General features: G+C 42.1%; 1 long non-coding RNA gene across 1 annotated transcript; it reads left to right on the forward strand.

Moving 5' to 3' along the window:
• The first annotated feature begins 4,742 nt into the window (after nucleotides 1–4,742).
• Nucleotides 4,743–23,242, forward strand: LOC140469618 (uncharacterized). Its single transcript, XR_011956175.1, has 2 exons — nucleotides 4,743–5,266; nucleotides 17,416–23,242. It is a non-coding gene; the product is annotated as an uncharacterized lncRNA (long non-coding RNA).
• Nucleotides 23,243–24,549: the final 1,307 nt, after the last annotated feature.

The following is a 24,549-nucleotide window of genomic DNA, read 5'->3' on the forward strand; positions in this document are numbered from 1 at the left end:
GTGGAGTGGGAGGGTGAGTTGATGAGATATGTTCTTCCTCACACAAACCTATGCTGCCTTTCACTAACAAGCCCATTCACTTCCAATATGAATAAATCCTATCTCTTAATACCTTCTTCAAAAGCTTCCCCACCACTGACGTTAGGTTCACCATGTGTAAGTACCCCGATGATCTCTCCTTCAACAAAGGAACAACATTGGCCATTCTCCAGTCCTCTGGAACCTTGCCTGATGCAAAGATATTTGTTAAGGCTCCAACTACTTCCTCCCTTCCCTCCCATAATAGCCTGGGAAATATCCTGCCTGACTCTGGGGACTTGTCTACTTTAACGCATTTCACGACACCTGTCACTTCCTCTGTCATTATATTGACCTGCCCAAGAGTATTCACACACCTTTCCCTAACCTCAACATTCCTCATGTCCCTCTCATTGGTGAATACCAAAATAAAGTACTCAATAAGGATCTCATCCATTCCCTCTACATCCACACATAACCTCCTTCCTTTATTCTTGAATGGGCCTACTCTTTTTCCTAGCTATCCTCTTGCTCCGAATATATGTATAAAGTGCTTTGAGATTCTCCTTAACCCTGTTGGCCAAGGACATTGGACAACACAGTAGCTCAGAGGTTAGCACTGCTGCCTCACAGCATCAGGCCCCCGGGTTCAATTCCAGCCTCAGGCATCTGTGTGGAATTTGCATGTGTCTGTGTGGGTTTTCACTGCAATGCTTTGGTTTCATCCCACAGTCTAACGATGTGCAGGTTAGGTGACCATGCTAAATTGCCCATAGTGTCCAGGGATGTGCAGGCTAGGGAGATTATCTATGGGAAATGCAGGGTTACAGAGAGGGGTGGGGTGTTGGTATTGCCTTGGTGGGCTGAATGGTCTGCTTCAACACTGTAGGGATTTCATGGCCTCTTCCAGCCTTCCGAACTCCTTTTGAGCACCTTCCCACATTCTCTGTAGTCTTCATTTATTTTTCTATTTTTTTGTTGCCCAGACCTTAGGTATGTTTCCTATCTTTTGGACTAATCTGATAATTGCCCCTGTCATCCAAGGTTCCTGAATCCTGCCATTCCTGTTCTTCATTTTCACAGGAACATGCCTGTCCTGCAATCTAATCAACTTGTCCTTAAAAGACTCCCATATGTCAGGTGTGGATTTACCCTCAAACAGCTGCTTCCAATCCATATTCTCCAACCTTGCCTATTTGGTTATGGTTGGTCTTCCCCTAATTGAACAACCTCATCCGAGGTTCACATTTATCCAAATCCGTAAGTCTTCAACAATTTATGGAATTGTGGTCACTATTCCCAAAACGTTTCCTCACTGAAACTTTGATCACTCATTTTCCAATACCAGGTCCAGAATGGCCCCCTCCCTTGTTGGACTATCCACATACAGGTAGTTGTCCTGTAATGTCATAGTTGTATTCCAGTGAAACCTCGCTTAATAGCAATAATGGGGCCTGTGGGAAAATTGAGGTTAGGGGAAAACCAGCAAAACATTACTCACAATCGCTCAAAAATCACCCAAAAGCTTAACACAAAGTAGCACAACCAGAACAAAGGTTCATATATTTATTAATGAAACAAAAAAACACATTATATTGAAAAAATATTGTTAATGCAGGAACAGAGGGTCATCATCATCACCACCACCTTAAGGTGTAATTGTGGTTGCAGAATTGGATAACTGTGGTTGTTTGTCTTCTGACTGTTTCTTGAGCGTTGGTTTAAAAAAGAAACCTAGTTTTTGCTGCTTTGCCATTTTTCTTCTGTCTTGAAACTGTTTATAGGATGCCAGATGATATCTTATTGAATGAACTGCTACCCTGATGTGTTCTGCGCTGTAATTGTCCTCTAAGAGCTGCAACTGCCTCAATTTCCCTCAGGGTAGAAGACAAAAGGGAAGTGAAAAGCTCTCGTGGTGCTGCATCCTGGACTTCATCGTCTTCATCTCCAGCTTCCACTTTCTCCTCAACAACAAGCTGTTGTAGATCAGCTGTAGAGTGGGACTAAAGCTGGCTCTTCAATATCCTCACTTTCTACTTCAAAGCCAGCCTGCTTTGCAAGGACAACACAATGCTCTTTGACTTTTGGGTTCACCACTTGCAATTTTATTACCAGGATGCTTCTTACTAACATTCTTGTCACTATGCCCCTCCATTTTTGGAAAAAAAGGATACTGTGGGAGTTAATTGTGTGATATGCAGGTACAAGAACAAATTAGAAAGGCAAATGGTATGAATCAGAGTAATGCAAACCTGCAGGAATTATACTGGGCTTATAGAGGAATTATACAACAATGTTTTTATCTCAGAGGGACCAGCAATGAACATTCATTCATTTAGTGTTTGAGATAAAGCTGTATATTACTGTACCTCTGACACACTCTGATGACAGCTAACATCAGCGCATGTGCAGAACGAAGCATGCAAAGCTATCGCCGCTGGAATTGCACAATCGAGACCTACTGTTCCCTATTTCTTCAGTGACATTATAGCCAAATCACGCTGCCGAAATATGCTTTATATGAGAACTGCCCGTGCTGTTTCATAAAACCCTCCTGGACATGCCTAATGAATTGCTCCCCATCCAAACCTCTGGCACTAAGGGAATCCCAGTCAATATGGGGGAAGTTAAAAATCACCCACCACAGCAACCCTGTTATTTTCACGTCTTTCCAGAATCTGACTACATATCTCTTCCTCTATCTCCAGTTGGCAGTTGGGAGGTCTTTAGTGTAATCGCAGCATTGTCCTGAGCTCTACCCATAATGAAGAAGGGCTTATGCCCGAAACGTTGATTCTCCTGCTCCTTGGATGCTGCCTGACCTGCTGCGCTTTTCCAGCAACACATTTTTCAGCTCTGATCTGCAGTCCTCACTTTCTCCTCTACCCATAATGCCTTGCTGCAAGATCCCTCCAGGGTGTCTTCCCTCAACACAGCTGTGATGTGCTCCCTAACCAGTAATGCAACTCCACCCCCCTTTTGCTTCCTCCTCTGTCTTAACATGCTGGGATATCAATGTTTTAGATAAGGTGCCAGTTCAAACCTCCAGTTCCTCTAAGCACAGCAACCTCTCCCTGACTTCTCTTACACTTAGCTATATTTTCCTTAGACTTAAGCTCTTTCACACTCTCTATACTTACTGACCTGCTGCTCTGGTTCCTATCCTCCTGCCACGCTAGTTTGAACCCTCCCAAAGTGTCATTATCAAACCTTCCTGCCAGGATACTGGCACCTCTTCGGTATTTGATGCAAACTATCCACCTTGTACAGGTCCCACCTTCCCAGGAAGACATCCCAATGATCCACATATCTGGAGCCCTCCCCCTGACATCAGCTCTTTGGCCATAGGTTCAATTATACACTGTCTCTGTTCCCAGCCTCAGTAGCACATGGCAAGGTGAGTAATCCTGAGATTCCTACTTGAGGGGCCCTGCTTTTTAGTTTATTACCTAACTCACTGAATTGTCAGTTACAGGACCTTGCCACTCTTCCTACCAGACTGGACAAGCAGGAGGCTGGAAGAACACAGCAAGCCAGGCAGCATCAGGAGGTGGAGACGTCAGTGCTTCTTCAGAACTGGGGTGGGAGTAAGGGGGACTGCAGAGAAGGGGGGAGATGGTGGGGAGGTTTGGGTGGGGAGGGGGTGAAGTGGTGAAGTAGTGATAGGTGAACACAGGTAGAGGGTACAATCTGGTTGGTCAATGGGAGGAATGAATCCGATACTGCACCCGTGCACCTAGGCTGAACTGGAGCAGTTCATCGATATCGCCAACAGCTTCCACCCCACCCTCAGATCCATGTGGTCCAGCTTGGACACCTCCCTCCCCTTTCTTGACCTCACCAGTATTGAACCAGAATACTTGTTTGACTAAAGGACAGTGGTAGGAGGTTCCTGCACTGACTGTCTGCCCCAGCTAGTGGTCACCCATCTATTTTCCAGTACCTTGGGTGTGACCATGTTTCTACAGCTTCTTTTTATGATGCTTCATATAGCACCAAGGGAGTGAATGGGCGAACACAAACTAGTATCTAACCAGCACCGATTAATCAGAAAGTATGCTCCTTTTCTCCCTGTGACATCAGCAGGATGTTTCCCTGGAATGGGTAGTTTCCAACTCCTGAAAGGAATGTGCCCAAATCGAAACCAGGCCCGAGAGCCCCCGCACTCAATTTTAAATCTTCCCTGGTACAGGCTCCTCCTGAAAGGAAGGTGCTTAAACTAGGCCCAAGAACCCTAGTGCTTGATTTTAAATCTTCCCTGGTACAGGCTCCTGTTACTGACTCCTCTTTTTGTCCTGCGCTCTAACTCCCCTTCTCACCGCCACTCTTCTTCCTCTCCCTTCAGTTCTTTTTAACCTTTGCCCTTATTTCTATTCTCCTCTTATTCTACTTACTGTCCTTTCTGGTCTCCCCCTTTCTCCCCATCCACTCTGTTACCCATTCCCTTCCCAGTTCTTTTCTTTCTCAGCTGTTGCTCCTCTTAATTTGTATTTACTCTGACTGTACCTCACCCTTACTATCTTCCTCCTATTTACATCCCTTCTCACCTCAACCTATCTCCAGTCACTGCCTTCACTTTGTACCTCTGAAATCTACGTCCTCCCCCAGCCTTGCATTTATTAAATGCCTGTATTGTCTAAACCAGTTTGACTTGAAACGGGGCCAGATTCAGGCTGTCATTAAAAGATCATTGACAGTGACACTTGAAGCAAAAACAAGAAAGTGCCATTGTCAATGATCTTTTGCATGTGTTGAACTGTAGATTAGTGTTAATTCCAACCTATTGCAATTAAATAATGTACAGAAAGCTTTTGAATGCGCTTATTTTCAAATGAAATGCGTAATGTTCATCAATTTAAAGCAGTCAAAAATGTAAAAGCATTTAGTATGAGTTTGAGTTAAACAGGAAGAGAATCTTTTTGTTCTCTGAGCCATCAGAGAGAATAACAAGGAAGCCACCGATAACAAAAGGTTGACAGCCAAATATTTTGGATCAATCGGGAGAGAAGAGGCAGAATCATTGAAGATGGGAGGATCACTTGCTGCAGTAAACAGGTTATATTGAATGTACGAGCCGTACCAACAGCTGAAAATCTGGCTCAGAGCCAAGGGGGACGCACCAACAGCTGCAGCAAGATAATTCTTTATCTGAGACTTGAAAGCCAGAGCTGGAACATCAAGAACACAGTGTGTGCCGTTGTGTACAGACTGAGACTCTTCATTCCAAATACGACGGACAAAGACTGAGGTAAATAAATGCATTAAATCCCAGTCTAAATGACACTTACCAGCAGTGTGTTTCATTCTAATTGTAAATATGTGACAGAAATGCATCTTAACTTCAGTGTAAACGCATGTGTAAGAGCAGTTTAACCCCAATGTAACAGAGTGTGACAGCATTGTGTTTAAATCAACGAGGTAAAAACAGTGACTGCAGATGCTGGAAACCAGATTCTGGATTAGTGGTGCTGGAAGAGCACAGCAGTTCAGGCAGCATCCAAGGAGCAGCAAAATCGACGTTTCGGGTATTCCTGACGAAGGGCTTTTGCTCGAAACGTCGATTTCGAAGCTCCTTGGGTGCTGCCTGAACTGCTGTGCTCTTCCAGCACCACTAACCCAGAATCATTGTGTTTAATCAGAGTGAAAATAAGTGTGACAGCAGTGTGTTTAACCCCAGTGTAATGGAGTGTGACGCAGCGTGTTTAATCTCAGTGTCAAGAGTATGACAGCAGTTGTGTTTAATTCTGGTATTAAGGGAATGTGACAGTGGTGCATTTAACCCCTCCAGATGTGATGTTCATCTCAAATACATAAAACAGAAGTTACTGGACAAATTCAGCAGATCAGGCAGCATCTGTGGAGAGAAAACCGAGTTAACATTTTGAGTTCAGTGGCTCTTCTTCAGAACTCACTTTTTATTGATTTCCATCTCATCTCTTTGCTGTAGTTACAACCTTCTGTGGTGTTGTTTATCTCTGAGTTCCTTTGGGACTCATTCTCCAATGAGAACTAATTTGTCTATTATTGGATCTCCGTGGAATTCAGTTTAGTCAGTGCAAATTCACTTTGACCAGTGTAAGGGGATTCATAGAATCATTCAAGTACTATGGTTCATAAGGCTATTCAGCCCATCATACCTGCTCTAGCATTTCAAACATGTATGATTAACAAGTGCCAATTTCCTGCTTTCTCCCCATATCCCACATTATTTCTATTCAAATAATCATCCGCTGCCCTTCTTAAATGCTTCATTTCGTATACTCCTTACCCCAATCACTTGCTGAGTGAAATGATTTTTCTCACATCACCCTTGTTTCATTTGCACATCACTTTAAGTCTCATTCTTGTTCCTTTTACGAGTGGGAGCAGCTTCTCCCTATCTACTATGTCCAGAATGTTCATGAGTTTGAAAACCTCTATCAAATCCCCTTTCATCCTCCTTCACTCCAGGAAGAACAGTCCCAACTTCATCAATCTAGTCTCACAGACGTTTCTCATTGTTAAACCAGTAACTGTGCTCGTTTCCATCTGGTGGTGTTTGCAGGTAACTGGGATATTGTAGCCACCCTATGGCCAAGGCAGAATGCTTCAAAGGTTTGAGTAGATTTCCCAAAACTATCTTCGAAACTCTGAGGTTCTGTATTCAACATTTGTCTCTCCAGGAAGGCAGGCAGGGAATCTAAATAATGTGTTTGGTTGTATGATGCACAGATTGACAGGCAAGTGACTAGCTGGTCTTTCCTTGTCCATTGTTTTTAGATGCTAACATTTTCTGCTTTGTTAAAATTGTGGTATCTAAATTACATATGATCATTTTTGTACCTTACCATTCTTCATGATTTGATGTGGAACCTGTGTTCACAAGCTATTCCACAGTCTTGATACGGAATCTCCTTCCAAGCCTTAATTACTTTTATTTTAGTCAGAGCTCTCTGAAGTAACTGCATTTAGTTTGGGGGAACACAACCTGACGGACATTCAATTGTCTCTGGTGTGAGAGCATCTTACACTCAGCCGAATGACATGACTTAAGACCATGAGACAATAAGAAATAGGAGTAGGTGTAGGTGACTGGGCCCCGGGAGCCTGCTCTGCCATTCAGAAGGGTCATAACTGATGTGACCTACATGTCCAATTCCTGCATTTTTCCCGTAAATCAAGAACCTCTGTATCTCAATCTTAAACATACAGAGGGACTCTACCCCACAGCTCTCTGTGGCAAGGAGTTCCAAGGAGATTCAGCCCTCTGAGAGGAGAAATTCCTTATCATCACAGTCTTAAATTGGTGGCCCTTTATTCTGAGACTATGCCCTCTGCTCCTGGACTCTCCAATGAAGGGAAACACCCTCTCAGCATTTATCCTGTCAGGCCCATTAAGAATCCTGTTTGTTTCAAAGAGGTTCACTTGTCAGAATAATTTTCTAGGGGCCTTAGGTTCACCTTAACCTTTGTGTTACCTTTTATATATTTAAAGAAAGCTTTTAAAATGATTAATTTACGAGGAGACAGTGTGTGTATATGTAAGCAACATTTTATATTTTCTTGCCTTTTAGTCATTAGGAGGGATACATTTGAAATATTTAAAAGATTATGAATCTTATCAGGTTAATAAAGTATTCTACTGCAGGATTTCCAAACAGGAGGAGATAATCTTAAACTTGAATACATTGTATGTATCTAGTTATACATTCTATTTTGTATTGAGCAAGCAATGTTCCTCCAGAGCTACGTGGCTGGACACATAATGACGCATTAGCTTTCACTTCTGTAAGCCGTGCAGAAAAACTAATTTGACAGAATGTTGTGAGCAAACCTGCAATCTGTGTCTGGCAACAGTTATGGAACACTTGGTTCCATATTTTGCTAGGTGGCAACATTCAATTATCATTGAATCCCTATACTGTGGAAACAGGCCATTTAGCCCATCAAGTCTAACTGACCTTCCAAAGAGCATCCCACCCAGACCCACAGCTCCTACGCTACAACTTTGCATTTCCCATGGCTAATCCACCTAGCTTGCATGTCCTTGGACACTATGAGCAATTTAGCATGACCAATCCACCTACATCTTTGGACTGTGGGAGGAAACTGTAGAACCAGAAGGGAACCCACACAAACATGGGGAAAATGTGTGAACTCCCCCAAGGATGGAAATGAACCCTGGTCCCTGGCATTGTGAGGCAGCAGTGCTAACCACTGACTCACCATGTCTCCCAGCAATAGAAGAAGGGTCTATTACAATATTTTCAAAGTCACTTAGGACAGTTCAGGGACTACTGGAGTTCAAAGGAGACAGGCCTTCTTGAGGCATAGTGCTAGTGTCCATGACCCTGGTTTGGGTTGGGGGGGGGGGGTGGTCTGGGTTCGAATCCCTACTGGTCCAGATGTTTTTAGTAATATTTCTGAGTAGGTTGATTAGAAAAATAGGTTCAAAGGAGACAGACACATACTTTGATAACTGTCCTTACATGGAGGATGTAGAATAGACAGCATGTCAGCAGCACTGATTTGTAACTGAACTACATGGATTCTCTGTAGGTGAAAGTGAGTTCAGTCCCAAAAGCAGTTAGATGTCTTAAGGCTGGTAGAACTCCGGCCACGTTATTAGTACTTAAAAGGAAGCTAGGTGTTGTTCAAGCTGAGGAAATGTCTTGGAAGTTGTTACAGTTTACAAGAAACTGGGTGACAATCATTGGTCAGTACAACTGAGGTTGAAAAGATATGAGCAATATCTCTGTGATGACTGAGTTAGAATGGAGTCCCGGTAAAAGCACAAGGGAAAAACCAGCTTGGTGAGAGACTTTTGGTAAAAAGCTCAAGTCGTGCCTGCAGATAAATACTGAAGTGCAGTTTTCAGAGTTCAGGACAGCATGGACCCAGGAGAGGAGGGACAGGTGACCAGATCAGGAGCAGTCACTGGGGCAACCAATGATGGAACAGCTATTTGACGAAATTTCAAGGCTGGGTTGATAAAAATGAAGAATTGCAATCTGTTGTGAAGATTTTAATGAGATTTGATGACTATCATGGGGGAGGAGGAGTTTCAGAAGAATGTGATTCAGAACTCCGTGGGGTCTGCTATTTTTATGTGCTGTAGGATGTTTTTGATGTGTTAACTCTGGATGTTAGAATTATGCTGTATGTGGCATTGTAAACTGTATTACTGTTCTAACTTGTACAATAAAGTTTTCTTGTTTGTTTAAAAATCTTAAATCTTGTGGTTTTATTGCTGCAAGTCCCTTTTGATCTCACCTTTTGTATTCTTTATAATTTGAAGGTTACTGCTCTTTAATCAGATTATAACAAAGCTGGTGATCTAGCCTGGGGTGTCTCCTCTGGAGGTAGGGGTGATAGTGTGAACCTTCTCACCTCCACCAGGATTAAGCCCAGGGTAGAAAAGCCTATGGTCCGATTTCCAGATTTTATTGAATTTATATATCATCATCTGCTGTGGTGGAATTTGAACCCATAGTCCATTAAGCATCAGTTTGGTGTTCTACATTGCTAATCTAGTGACATTACCACCACCTCTTTGAGCTTGGTCTGACTTCCAAAGCCTCTGCCAATTCAGACCATTAATTGAATAATTAATGATCACTTTAGGGGTGCCCACCACAAGTCTGAACACGGCAGCCGGTGGGCCTATCAACATGCATGGCAGGTAAATCTGTGTTCCACGTTTGTGATCTCCTAAGAGGATGGGGGCCTCATTCGTAGGAGGATGTGGGTTTTGTTGGCTGGGCCAGCCAATAAGGGGTAAGCCATTCAGGACTGAGATGAGGAAGAATTGCTTCACTCTGAGATTTGAGCGCCTGTGGAATTCTCTCCCACAGAAGGGTGTTGGGGCCAGTTCATTAGATATATTCAAGGGGGAGGTGGACATGGCCCTTGTGGCTAAAGGGATCAAGAGGAATGGGGAGGGAGCAGGAATGGGGATACCTGAGATTGTATGATCAGCCATGATTGTAGTGAACGGTGGTGCAGGCTCAAAGGGCCGAATGGCCGACTCCTAGACCTGTTTTCAATGTTTATTGTCCAACTTTAGTTACCCTTAGGAAGGTGGTGGTGAAGCCTATTTATTGAACTACTGCAGTCTTACCAGTGTAGGTCCATCCAAAATTCTGTTCGAGAGGGAGTTCCAAGATTTTAACCTGCAACAGTAAAGGAATGGTGATATATTTTCAATCCAGAATGCGGAATGGTCTGAAGGAAAACTTGCAAATGGTGGTGTTCTCATGTTTCTGATGCCCTTGTTGTTATACATGATAGTGATCATGGGTTTAAAAGTTGCTAAGGAAAATTTGTGCAGTGATCTTGTAGATAGTACTATTGCATGGTGATGGAAGGAGTGGATGCTTGTGGATGTGGTACCAATCAAGTGGGCTGTTTTGTTCGGATGGTGTCAAGACTGAGTGTTGTTGGAACTGCACCCATCCAAGTAAGTGGGGAGTATTCCATCACACTCCTGACTTGTGCCTTGGAGATGGTGGAAAGCTTTGGGGACTCAAGAGGTGAGTTACTTACTGTAGAACTCTTAGCCTCTGTATTTATGTGACGAGTTCAGTTTCTGGTCAGTGATAACCACCAGGATGTTGATAGGGGGGATTCCCAGTACTGGTGATGCCTTAAGTATCAAAGAACAAAGAAAATTACAACAGAGGAACAGGCCCTTTGGCCCTCCAAGCCTGCGCTGATCCACATCCTCTATCTAAACCTTTCGCCTATTTTCTAAGGATCTGTATCCCTCTGCTCCCTACCCGTTCATGTATCTGTCTAGATACATCTTAAATGATGCTATTGTTCCCACCTCTAACACTTCTACTGGCAATGGATTCCAGACACCCACCACCCTCTGTGTAAAGAGCTTTTCCACTCTCACTTTTGAACTTGTGACCCCTAGGAATTGAGTTTCCACTCTGTGAAAAAGTTTCTTGCTATCCACCCTGTCTATACCTCCTATGATTTTGTAGGCTTTAATCAGGTTCCCCCTCAACCTCCATCTTTCTAATGAAAATCTACTCAACTTCTCTTCATAGCTAGCACTCTGCATACCAGGCAATGTCCTGGTGAACCTCCTCTGCACCCTCTCCAAAGCATCTACATCCTTTTGGTAATGTGGATACCAGAACTGTATGCGGTATTCCAAATGTAGTCGATACTAAGTCCTATTCAACTGTAACATGACTTGTCAACTTTTGTACTCAATACCCTTTCTGATGAAGGAAAGCATGCCGTATGCTGCCTGGACCACCTTTATTGTCCTGCATTGCCAATTTCAGGGAACAATGGACCTGAATGCCCAGATCTCTCCATACAACAATTTTCCCCAGGGCTTTTCCATTTACCGCATAGTTCACTTTTGAATTGGATTTTGCAAAATGCACCACCTCGCAATTGCCTGGATTGAACTCCATCTGCCATTTCTCTGCCCAACTCTCCAATCTATTTATATTCTGCTGCATTCTCTTACTATCTGCTACTCCACCAACTTTTGTGTCTTCTGCAAACTTGCTAATCAGGCCACCTATACCTTCTTCCATTTCATTTATGTAAATCACAAACTGTGGTCCCAACACAGATTCATATGGAACACTACTGGTCATAGTTCTCTATTTTGAGAAATTCCCTTCCACGACTACTCTCTGTCTCCTGTTATCCAGCCAGTTCTCTATCACCTAGCTAGTACACCCTGGACCCCATATGACTTCACTTTCTCCATCAGCCTACTATGGGGAACCTTATCAAATGCCTTACTGAAGTCCATGTATATGACATCTACAGCTCTTCCCTCATCAATCAACTTTGTCACTTCCTCAAAGAATTGTATTAAGTTGGTAAGATATGACCGTCCCTGCACAAAACCATGTTGCCTATCACAGGTATATCCACTTGGAAGAAAATGGGTTTATATCCTATCCCTCAGTATCTTCTCCAGCAGCTTCCCTACCACTGACGTCAGGCACACAGGTCTGTAATTACCTGGATTATCCCTGCTACCCTTCTTAAACAAGGGGGCGACATTAGCAATTCTCGAGTCCTCCAGGACCTCACCCGTGTTCAAGGATACTGCAAATGTATTGTGATTTAGAGATGCCAGTGTTGGACTGGGGTGTACAAAGTTGAAAATCACACACCAGGTTTTAGTCCAACAGGTTTATTTGGAAGCACAATAAATAGGGGGGTGGTGTGGCACTGTTTGTCAAGGACAGTATTACGGTTGCAAAAAGGATGTTTGAGGACTTGTCTACTGAGGTAGTATGGGAAGAGATTAGAAACCGGAAAGGAGAGGTTACCCTGTTGGGCGTCTTCTATTGGCCAGATAGTTCCAGAGATTTAGAGGAAAGGATAACAAGATGATTCTCGATAGAAGTGAGAGTGACAGAGTAAGTTGTTATGGGAAACTTTAACTTTCCAAATATTGACTGGGAATACTGTAGTTCAAGTACTTTTAGATGGGTCAGAATGTGTGCAGGAGGGTTTCCTGATTCAGTATGTAGACAGGCCAACTCGGGGTGAGGCCACATTGGATTTGCTACTGGGTAATGAACCTGGCCAGGTGTTAGATTTGGAGGTAGGTAAGCACTTTATTGGTAGTGACCACAATTCAGTTATGTTTACTTTAGTGATGGAAAGGGATAGGTATATACCACAGGACAAAAGTTATAGCTAGGGGAAAAACAATTACGATGCGATTTAGGGAAGATTTAGGATGCATAGGATGGGGAAGGAAACTGCAGGGGATGGGCACAATTGAAATATGGAGCTTATTCAAGGACCAGCTACTGCGTGTCTTTAAGTATGTACCAGTCAGGCAGGGAGGAAGTTGTCGAGCACGGGAGTCATGGTTTACTATGGAAGTTGAATCTCTTATCAAGAGGAAGAAGAAGGCAAACATTAGGATGAGATGTGATGGCTCAGTTAGGGCACTTGAGAGTTACAAGCTAGCCAGGGAAGACCTAACGAGAGAGCTCAGAAGAGCCATGAGGGATAATGAGAAGTTGTTGGTGGATAGGATTAAGGAAAACCCTAAGGCTTTCTACAGGTATATCGGGAATAAAAGAATGACCAGAGGAAGATTAGGGCCAATCGAGCATAGTAATAGGAAATTGTGCATGGAGTTAGAGGAGATGGGGGAAGTCTAAATGAATACTTTTTGTCTGTCTTTTTCTAGTGTAAATACTATGTGGTTGAGGAGAACACTGAGATACAGAATACTAGACTAGATGGGATTGATGTACATAAGGAGGTGTTAGCAATTCTGAAAAGTGTAAAAATAGATAAGTCCCCTAGGCCGGATGGGATTTATCCTAGGACTGTCTGGGAAACCAGGGAGGAGATTGTTGAGCCTTTGGCTTTGATCTCTATGTCGTCATTGTCGACTGAAATAGTGCCAGAAGACTGGAGGATAGCAAATGTTGTTCCCTTGTTCAAGAAGGGGAGTAGAGACAACCCTGGTAATTATAGACTGTGAGCCTTACTTTGATTCTGTGTAAAGTGTTGGAAAGGGTTATAAGCGATAGGACTTATAATCATCTGGAGAGGAATAAGTTGATTAGGGATATTCAACACCGGTTTTGTGAAGGATAAGTCATGCCTCACAAACCTTTATTGAGTTCTTTGAGAAGGTAACCAAACAAGTGGATGAGGATAAATCGATAGATTAGGTTACTTAGTGTGGAAACATGCCCTTCGGCCCAACAAGTCCACACCAACCCACCGAAGCATGCCCACCCAGACCCATTCCCCTACATTTACCCCTGCACCTAACACTACGGGCAATTTAGTGTAGCCAATTCACCTAACCTGCACATCTTTGGACTGTGGGAGGAAACCGGAGCACCCGGAGGAAACCCACGCAGACACTGGGGGAATGTGCAAACTCCACACAGTCAGTCGCCTCAGGTGGGAATTGAACCCGGGTCTCTGGCGCTGTGAGGTAGCAGTGCTAACTAATGTGCCACCGTGCCGCCCACAAATTGATATGATGTAGATGGATTTCAGTGAGGCATTCCACGGTAGGCTATTGCATAAAATATGGAGGCATGGGATTGAGGGTGATTTAGCAGTTTGGATCAAAAATTGGCTAACTGAAAGAAGACACATGACGGTAGTTGATGGGAAACGTTTATCCTGTAGTTCAGTTACTAGTGGGGTACCACAAGGATCTGTTTTGGGTCCACTGTTGTTTGTCATTTTTATAAATGACCTGGATGAGGGCATAGAAGGATGGTTGAGTAACTTTGCAGAAGATACTAAAGTTGGTAGAGTTGTGGATAGTGACGAAGAATGTTATAAGTTACAACGCGAGATAGATAAGCTGCAGAGCTGAGGGGTGGCAAATAGAGTTTAATGTGGAAAAGTGTGAGGTGATTCTCTTTGGAAGGAGTACAGGAATGCAGAGTACTGGGCTAATGGTCAGATTCTTGGTAGTGTAGCTGAACAGAGAGATCTTGGTGTCCAGGTACATAGATCCTTGAAAGTTGATCAGGTTATTAAGAAGGCATACGGTGTGTTAGCTTTTATTGGTACAGGGATTGAGTTTCAGAACCATGAGATTCATGCTGCAGCTGTACAAAACTCTGGTGCGGCTGCATTTGGAGTATTGCGTACAGTTCTGGTTGTGGTACTATGGGAAGAATGTGGAAGCTTTGGCAAGGGTTCAGAGGAGTTTACTGGGATGTTGCCTGGAATGGAGGGAAGGTCTTATGAGGAAAGGTTGAGGGACTTGAGGCTGTTTTTATTAGAGAGAAGACGGTTGTGAGGTGACTTAATTGAGACATATAAGATAATCAGAGGGTTAGATAGGATGGACAGTGAAAGCTTTTCTCGTGGGATGGCGATGGCTAGTACGAGTGGACATAACTTTAACTAGGACAGATGTCAGAGGTAGTTTCTTTACTCAGAGTAGTAGGGGCATGGAATGCCCTGCCTGCAACAGTAGTAAACGTGCCAACTTTAAGGGCATTTAAATGGTCGTTGGATAGACATATGGATGAAAATGGAATAGTGTAGGTTAGATGGGCTTCAGATTGTTTCAACAAGTCAGCGCAGCATCGAGGGCCGAAGGGCCTGTACTGCGCTGTAATATTCTATGACCCCTTTAGCCCTCTTAATTCCTCAATTTCAGATTGGTCCTACTTTCCTGATATTCTTCCAAAGTTTTATCTGTTTTCAGTCGCCTAGACCTATTTTGGTATGTGACAATTAGTAAGAGGTTTCCTTGCTCATGTTTGACCTGAGATTTCATGGTGTTTGCTGTCATTGTTAAGGATTCCTAGGATAATATACTTACAACTTTTACCACTGTGGTGGGAGATCATACCCAGTGATTGTGATATTATTATCTGGAACATTATTTAAGGTGTGATTCTGTGAGTATGACTAGGTCAGGCTGTACCTTGACTTGCCTATATTTAAAAAAAACCTCTCAATTTTGGCACTTGTTCTGAGATGTTAGTAAGGAGGATCCTGCTATGTTTATCCTTGTCATTTCCAGTGCCTAGATCAATGCGAGTGGTCCATCTGGTTTCATTCCTTTTAGACAATGGAGTGGTTTGTTATTTCAAAGGGCAGTCAAGAGTCAATCACATAGATGTAGATTTAGAGTCAATTGAAGGTCAGATTTTATCATCAATTCTGCCATCAGCTCTGGTGGAATTCCTATGTGGATCCCCAGAGGGTTATTTGGACCTCTCAGTTACTAATTCAGTGGCAATATCATTGCACAATTTTCTCCCTTCTAAAAACATCAATAATGTCATAGAGATTTACATCACAAGAAAGGCCCTTCTGCCCATTGCATCCTTGCCAGTCAAAAACTGCCACCTAACTGTTCTAATCTTGTTTTCCAGCACTTGGCCCATAGCCTTATAGCCTTGGCATCGCAAGTGCACATGAACTACTTATTTAAATACTTATAGGCAATGAGTTCCAGATTCCCACCACTCTGTTGGTGAAAGAATCTTTTCCTCAAATCTCCTCTAAACCTCTTGTTCTTTACGATAAGTCTATATCCGCTGGTCATTGATCCCACTATCAATGGGAAAAATGTCTTCCTGTGACCTTATCTATGCCCCTCATAATTTTATACGTATCTGAATTTTCTCTGTAAGGAAAGCAACCCCAGCCTGTCCAAACTCTCTTCCAAAGTTGAACTCTCCAGTCCAGGCAACATTCTGGTAAATCTACTCTGCACCTTCTCCAGTGCTGTCACATCCCTCCTAGAATGTAGATTCCAGAACTGCAATGATACCCTAGCTGTGGCCTAAACAGTTTTTTATACAGTTTTAGTACACACTCATTAAAGTCTATGCCTTGGCTAATTAGGTAAGTATCTCATATGCTTTCTTATCCACCTGTCCTGATACTTTAAGGGACTGGTGTACATGCACTCCAAGGTCCCTCTGATCCTTTGTGCTTCCCAGGGTTTACCTTTCACAATGTATTCCCTTATTTGTCTTATTTGTCCTGCCCAGGTGCATGACCTGACATTTATCCAGACTGAATTCCATCTGACATTGGCAAGGATCAATGTGATTATCGGTGGTGCGAATTGCAGAGTTCTGGAACTATTACCAAATAATGCCAATATTCTAGTGCTGTCTCTAATTTTCACCTTACTATTTATTGAATTATCTGGTGGGTTGGTGTGGGGTTTCTGTGTACTTGTGCTCAAATTGTACACTTGCTCTTTTTAAACAAATTCACAATATTGTTTTGTAAAATAATATAGTCTTTCTTCTAGATGTAGTATTTTTAAGAATTATACAATTTGTATTCAGATGGTATTAAAGAAATGGATGACCTTCCACAGAATCAAACAGCACACAAGGAGGCCAGCAGCCCATTATAGTAGTGTCAACTCATTGAGTACATTTTATTGAAAAAGAATACAATTACAATCGGTCTATGCACATTTTATGGTGTGGGAAAGACCCTCAAACGCAATAATGCTGAGGAACCTTGATCCAGACAACACTCAGATCCTCTATTCCCCACATCAGTGAAGCAGATGAAAGTACAGTCGATTCTGCTATAACACATATTTCTTCAACACAAATTGGCTTTAAAGCAATTGAAGAATTAAGACTGTTATTTATAGAACACAAATGTTCCTTACCTGTACTGGCTATAACGTGATTCCGGCCCATTAGTTTGAATGGCCTAGCTATTGTGCAATTTTCTTATAACGCGAGATCACTCGAGAATAGAACTATTGCATTATAACAGAATCGATTGTACTGTGTATGATTGTGTGCCCAAGCTGTGGCAGCATTGTATTAACTGTTCAATAGCATGTGAATGAGTCAGTGTAAATTACATTACTTAATGTATGTCAGTCAGTTGTAGAGTAGCACAGTCCTTTCTTCCACTCATTTTGTCTCTGTTTTAATACAGGCTGACTTACTTAGTCAAAGGCCACTTGCAACAAAGAAGAGGGAAAGCTGCCAGTCTGAAGCAACTTTGTGCTTACCTGTCCCTCCTGCACCACCTAATATGGAAGCTCAGCACAAGTTGATTGGTTGTAATTCTGACCTTGAAGCACAGGGACATGCCCTGAACCAACTGCCCCCAAACACAGACGATCAATGTAAGAGCACTCAGCACATCAGCCTCCTCTCAGGAGCAGCATTTAAACCAGTGACAAGTTGGTTCTCAGTATGTTGCAAGCCTGTGTGTCAGGAACATTATCCTCATAGAAAACTGGTCATCCTTGTCTGCATTGTGCTTTTTCTCATTTTGGGCCTCATCCTGTTACTGTGGAATTATTATTGCATTATTGTCCAGCATCTCTGCGATGATTCCATGGATAATATCACGCCACATCTAACAAAGCACCCAGCTGAAGAACATGCTGTCATCCTCAATCAAAATGCTGTGATTTTGATTTAGCTGTCTAGTCGAATTACACTTGAAAATGAAATTTGCGCTTTGCTTTATTTGTTCTTGGGAAATGGACAGCTCTGGCATTAATAATTGATTTTATGTATAGATTTGGGTTAGGACAGGAGCTTCCTTTGCTAGGAAGCCAACATGTTTTTCATTTCAAGCTACCTACTTTCATGTAAGTTCTCTTTCAAATGAAATACTTACCTTTATTATAATGCCTTATACAACTTGCTGATCTTGCTCATGGGCAGTGAGGATAAGGGGTTCCATAGCTATCAGTGCTGGGAATGCAGCTGTGTACAATATATTATTCCCTGGAGAAAGGAATCAAATCAAATTTGAGGATGACGCAGAAGTAGGCGGAAGGACATGTTTGAGAGGTATGCAAACAGTTTACGGAGAGAGAACAGAATATTATTTAAATGGAGAAAACCCTCATAAATATGCAACACAAAGGGGCTTGGGGGAAACTTGTCCCCAAAACAAAGTTGATGGAAAAAAGACAGGAAAATGGAGTCAAGGATTATCAGATCAGCCATGATCTTTTTAAATGGCTGAATGCCCTCCCTCTGCTTGTATGCCTTCCAGTCTTATGGTCGTAAAATGAATGATCAAAACTAATATATATTCAGCAAACGGCAACTTGGGTTAATAAAGTAACTTTAACTTCGTAAAATCTTGAAATTAATGGAATTCTATTCTGACCTTGATTAAATCCTCACTACTGTTAAAGAGAAAAGATTTTATTTCTAGGATATTTTAATCCAATCATTCACCGTGATTCCCCTGAATGCTGAGGAATTAATTTTAAAAAATGGAATGTGAAAAGCTAATGGGAATGCTGTCTCACTGCTGCCACAGTGTGGTCAACATGGTCTCATTATTACAAACACTATCTTTTGTCAGTGACCGGTACAAAACCACCCGGAGGCATTCTTAATCAAAGCATTATTGGATTGTGTCATCATCCTAATCAAAGATTAAGGTATGTCTATTTCACTCGATTTCTGAAGGTAACTGAGATCAATCATTGACTTGTTCAATTGATAGTGAACCTGTACCTAGCAAGGTATGGTTAGAACCAAAAGTGCTAGAGAAACCAGATCAATTTCTCAGTTATGCAACTGTCCAGTGAAAGTGAGAAACTGCAAAAGCAGCTCATACTAATTTAGAAATTCCTCACACAGCCAACTTAATTTCAGAATAATAAGATGAAATAAAGTCAGTTGTACTAGACAACTGTTGCTACGCCATTGAGTTCAAGCATTATCAGGAATATGTTATTCTGTGGAAGAAAACTAAGCACCCTTCACTACCTTGCAGAATAGTTGTAGGTTACAAGTCTAGAAGACATAATTCCAACAGTTCAAGACTGATACCCAAAGTAAGACATAGATGAGTGGAGCCAAGACACAGCCTCATCCCTGATGAAGAGCTTTTGCCTGAAACGTCAATTTTCCTACTCCTCGGATGCTGCCTGACCTACTGTGGCTGTCCAGCACCACTCTAATCTTGACAAAAAAAAGTCCTGAACCTCCCTCGTGGGACTGTGGATGCTCCTACACCCCAAGGAGTACAGTGGTTCAGGAGGATAGGTCAGCACTGCCTACTCCATGACAATTTGGAATGGGCAATAATACACAATATATCACACAAATGAATCATTTAATACTATATCAAACAGGACCTAGATGCAAAACTCATCAACCTTAGCCACCTCTGTGTCAAAACTCATCTGGCCAACATCTGACTGATGACTGTAATGTTGCTGCTTACTCTGCATCAGACTTGTAAAACACTCTTGACCTCTTCGATGCTTCAAGCAAGAGACTCAGTCTATCCTTGAATATTACCAAAACAAAATTCATGCATCAACCTGGATCTAGTCAGCTAAACATTCCACCTTCCGTATTTGTTTAAGAAGATACAACAATATGTTGAACACTTCCCCTACTGTCGTAGCCCCCATTGATGAGATGATTTAACAACAGCAGTCTGTTACAAATTATCTCAGTGTGTGTCTGAAAAAAGACTTCCATAAGCCCACAAGAGTCCTAGTGTATGGAACAATTGTTAACGCCACATTCCTGCACTATAATGAAAGTTTGACTGTGTATCAGGGACACATAAGAGTGCCAGAGAAATTTCACCAGCAATGCCTCTGCCTCATCCTCCAGATGCATTGGTAGGACAGTCAAACATAAGCTGATGTCAGATCTATAAGCAGTCAGGCATAGCCCCTGCAAAATTGACTTTGGACTGGACACATAGCTGAAAATCATCTTCAGATCCTGTTTTCTCAACTCTGAAATGACCAGTGTTCTAGGGGGTGACAGAGAAAATGCTACAGAGACCCCCTGAAGCTATACTTAAAGTGTAGCAGCATCGACATTGATGACTGGGAGGAGTTTATGACAAAGATTTCTTCTTCAAACTGCATCACAGTTTGAGTTCACCTTAAATGATGAGAAAGAAAGGAAAAGAATCAACTCCCACTGTCAGATTCTGTGCCTCACGTAGCACAGTGTCCCATGATCTGTGGACCAAGAATCAACCTGTTCAGTTAACAAGAACCACAGCAGAAATTTGCAACCCTGTAGACATCCTCCTCAAATTGGAGGACAGCTAACAACAATGACTGAGCCACATCAGGACAGAGGAAGAGATCAATAAAGTCAGTTTTTAGGAGAAAATTGCACGGCCTAGGATCTTGACAGCTGAAACCACGGTTGTCTTAGAATGAGACTGGGGATGTACTAGAACCCAGAATTGGAGAAATGCAGAGATTCTGGAGTGAGACTCTGAAGATTATAGGGATAGGGAGGAGTGAAGCCATGGATTGATTTGAAAATAAGAATGAAAATATGCTGGACTGGAATCTATTGTGTGTCAGTTGGCAACGTGATGATGGATTAACACAACCTGGTGTAATTGTGTAAGGCACCAGGGTTTGACAAGTTTAAACTGACCTACTGAATGTTATTCTTTCGCCATTGTATGCTCATCTAGCTATGTCTAGATAATTGTTCCTCCTAAGAGCTACCTGAGAGTCTGAATGAGTACACCTTTGGATTGTGGTGTCTTTCCTCCCTAAGCAACATCAGCTGCCGCCTGCATTTCTAGTGTTGTCACCTGGGCAACCTGACACTATTAACTCACTACTATAGGCACAGACAGGAGAGTGGACTGTTAGAAGACAATCATTAAAGACCATATGGTCCTGCTAGGTTACTAGCAAAACTGCCGATCAGTAGAATTGCATACCCCCAGAGGTACCCGTGAAGCTCTTCCTTGCCAGTATATCCAAACAATTACTAATTCTAATGAGGAAGCAATAGCTCGCTCAGACCAGTTACCCCATGACTTTGGATAACAGTGCATAATTTCAGACTGTAAGCATCTTCTGTTCTTGAGGTCTGTGTGCTAGAGACATTCACTGTTGGCCTACCTGGAGCTGAAATATACTCCAAAGTTACCTGAAATTTCTGCCTAATAGTGATTCACATGTACGTGTAATTAGACCGATAACAGGAGATTGCCTGCACATAGAATCAAAGCTTTGTCAGTCTCTTAATTTCAAAATAATAATTCATGAGTTTACAGTTCACATGTTCTTGAGGATGAAGCCATCTTAGCCTTTGCTCAAGCATGTTAGAATCTTCATCTGCAAACATACAGCCTTCCTATCCTGCCGTGCTTGATGATTTTCTGATGAAATGGAGATTTCGTTGTAAGGTTTGGTCTGAAATACAAAGTCATGGGTGATGTTTGTCATCCTGTTTCATCCAGAGAAAAGTCAAGAAAAAGAATGGATGCTGGAAGAATAAAATTCTTTGGTGCTTTTGATGAAACAGTAACACGAGGCTGTTGGTTGGAAGGTTTGATATGATCCCACATTAGAAAATGGAAAAACAGAAGAATGTTAACACAAATCCACAACTGTCACCTGATCTCCCACTTTTCCACTTCCAATTCCTTTCACTCTGAGTCGTCCAAACAAGGAAGTGATTTCTCCTCATGGGAAGGTCAATCAGACACCTGATGTGGGGAGAATTATCCATCGACTGTATGATCCACTACTGAAACAGTGAAAAACATGTCTTTGTATTGCAAACTGGACTGCCACTGAATGGCAGATGCAGTGATTTCCAATTCAGCTATCAAAGATGGATGTGTTTACCTTGTGTCAGCTCGAAGAGTTGACTGTGCAGCTATATGGGCAGCATAGTGGCTCAGTGGTTAGCACTGCTGCCTTACAGCATTAGGGACCTGGGTTCAATCCCAGCTTCGAGTTACAGTGTGGAGTTTGCACATTTTCCCTGTGTCTACATAGGTTCCTGTCAGGTGCTCTGGTTTCCTCCCATGGGTTAGGTGGATTGGCCATGATAAATTGTTCATAGTGTCCAGGGATGTGCAGGCCAGGTGGATTAGCCATAGGAAATGCAGGGTTACAGGAAAGGGTAGGATCTGGGTGGGAAGCTTTTCAGCGGGTTGGTCTAGACTTGATAGGCCAAATGGCCTTTTTTCCATGCTGTAGGGATTCTATGATTATATGTAGAATGGGCACATAAAAGTAATAATAAATAATCATTACTAAAATTAAAACTAGCTCCACAGAACATATGTGGTTCTTAAAATGTTTCCTCTAATAATTATATTAGTTTGTTATCATTCTTCTGACCTCTGAAAACAGTGCTTGCATTGGACCGCTGTCTGAGTGCATTGTTGTTAGCACTTCACTTCCTAGCTAAAACCATTAAGCCCATATCCGCCTCCTCATACTCCAAACAAGCCATTCTTCAGGATTTCCTCCTGCTCTTAATTCTACTTGATCTTCCAGCCTTGAAATGAGACCTAATACGCCAGTACATCAGTATTCTGGATTTTCTGTGGGTCAGCACGTAATAAATTAAAATTTGCCAGAGCATGGGATGGATTGGTAGTGGGCCCAAGGCCTGAGTATCGTCTAAAAATGAGTAAAATGGTGGAATGTTTAAAATTTATTCAGTATATGTGGTGGCCCATAATATGTTAATTTGGTCACTTATGTTACTGGCGCTAAAGTAATTTGAAGAACTTAAGAGGGCAATATAATTGATATAGCATAATGAGATAAGAGCTTTAAATGGCAAAATGCATTTTGGTGCTCCATGTTGTTATTCTGACATTACTTATACTATCATGTAGTGATTATTATAGAAAGTAGATGTCAATGCTAAAAGACATGTTTTGAGATTTTCTATCCTGCTCTTATATTGGAATAGTGAAGTAAAGTGTCCATGGGTATTGATATTGGATTATGACAATGTCTTAATAAAGAACTGATTCTACATTATTACAACTGTGTCTGAGTTTTTCCTGGTATCTATAGTAAAACAAAATTGAAGAAAGCAATATTAGCTATGAGCCTCCCCTGGACTTGGTGGTGTCCACCAGTCAAACCTGCTATAGGTGTGGGGATAAACAGTTTACTATTATGTTCCTCCAGATATAGGGATTGTACTGAACTGTTGCTAGTGATGAAACCAAGATGGCCATGTGTGCACCGCCTCAGAGTGAGGCATGACCCCTTCCTAACTTCGTCCCAAGCCATAATGTTTACAGAAAATGGCAGAAATTGGTGGAATATTAAGTTACTTTTACGTCAGTTGGTTCATTGAGTCTTCATTGGTATTTCTTTCCACAAGAGTCAATTTGCCAAATCCCATCTCATGTGTTTTCGTAAAACTGTATTATCTCTTATTTTCTCAAAAGCTAATTATTTATTTGTGAAGAATTTTTGAACTTCACAATTATCTGTGGCAAAGAAATGCACATACTAAGCACCTTTTATTTTAAAAACATTAAACGTGTACGCCTCAAACATTCTGGGTAGAGAAAAAGACAGAAAATAGATCACCATCTGGAGAAGACATGGGAAGAGGGACAGAATATGGTTCTTTCTGAGACTATGATTTATTTCTATTGGACCTTTCATTTCAGGATGGTGGGAGTGGGTGGGTGGGAGGGAATGGCTGTGGGTGTATCTGTTTGCAGACTTTTACATTGTATACTTCCAGATGTAAAAATGGTACTTTTTGTCTTATTTATAGCTTTATCGATTTGTGCCACCATTAATGATGACATTCTACCGAAATCCCTGTGGTCCACTAAACCTGTGTATTCAAAGTGCATTTCTTTTCCCCATCTGTAATACTTTACTTCTGATTAAAATTAACTGAATTCACCCTGAAGAGTCAAAACAAATTCAAAATGTCAACTCTATCTCTTTCACCTTCTCCACAAGATGCTGCCACACCTGCTGAGAGTTTCTCCAACATTTTCTGTATTTCATAGTCACAGAGTCATAGAGTCCTAAAGCACAGAGACAGACCCTTTGGCCCAAATTGATCCAGCTGACCAAAACCTCCATCCATGCTAACCCCATTTCTCTGCACTTGGCCCTTATCCTTCTAAACCTTCCCATGTATTTGTCCAAATGCCTTTTAAATGTCTTTAACCACTTCTGTTGGCAGCTCATTCCATATGCGTACCACCCCCTGTGTAAGACGTTGTCCCTCAGGTTCACTTTTATTCTTTCCCCTCTGACCTTAAACTGATGCCCTCTAGTCCTCAATTCCAAATGCACATATATCTTATCAC

The sequence above is a fragment of the Chiloscyllium punctatum genome, chromosome 49, assembly GCF_047496795.1.
Source record: "Chiloscyllium punctatum isolate Juve2018m chromosome 49, sChiPun1.3, whole genome shotgun sequence".
Taxonomy (NCBI): Eukaryota; Metazoa; Chordata; class Chondrichthyes; order Orectolobiformes; family Hemiscylliidae; genus Chiloscyllium; species Chiloscyllium punctatum.